Below are 519 nucleotides of genomic sequence, written 5' to 3' on the forward strand. Positions count from 1 at the left end.
GTTACCTGGCTTCATCAACTTCTGCTCTGTGTGACCCTGGGGCAAGCTAATCAACCTCCCTGAGCCTTGGTTTCCTCGTGTATAACACAGGGATGATAACAGAACTCCCCGGCAGGATGATTTGGGAGGGCTGACAGGCGGGACGAGGGGAAAAGCGGGTGGGGGCACACTGCGCTCTGCGTGAATTTAGGGGTGCCGATTAGTACCTTTTTCCGGAAGAGCTGGACCGAGCGCCTGGCGGCGGGTGATTCAGTGGGTTAGGTGGATCAAATTAACCGGAAGATTTTCAACCCAGATTCACACTTCCTGTGGAGACAGGCCCTAAAGGAGCTGGCGAAGGTGTTGGTAAACAGTAACAGGGCAATTCAAAGGTTGCCGCTGGCGGTGAAAACAGTGGGGGTTAGGGAGCAGCTGGAGCTGGGAGCAGTCTTCTCTTCGCCGGGGCTGGGGTCCAAGGCAGGCAGGCAGGTACGGACATCTTTGCAGTCTTCCTCCCCTCGCGTACACACACACACACAC

At 56.3% G+C, this 519-nt stretch overlaps 1 protein-coding gene across 1 annotated transcript in view; it reads left to right on the forward strand.

Moving 5' to 3' along the window:
- The first annotated feature begins 266 nt into the window (after positions 1-266).
- AMOTL2 (angiomotin like 2) overlaps positions 267-519 on the forward strand; it is an 18,514-nt gene continuing 18,261 nt past the window's right edge. Inside the window, exon 1 of the mRNA XM_032408668.1 lies at positions 267-468. The gene's annotated coding sequence lies outside the window, so the exon portion shown is untranslated. The remainder of the gene's footprint in view (positions 469-519) is intronic.

Source organism: Phoca vitulina, unplaced genomic scaffold, assembly GCF_004348235.1.
Source record: "Phoca vitulina isolate PV1807 unplaced genomic scaffold, GSC_HSeal_1.0 scaffold10, whole genome shotgun sequence".
NCBI classification, from domain to species: domain Eukaryota; kingdom Metazoa; phylum Chordata; class Mammalia; order Carnivora; family Phocidae; genus Phoca; species Phoca vitulina.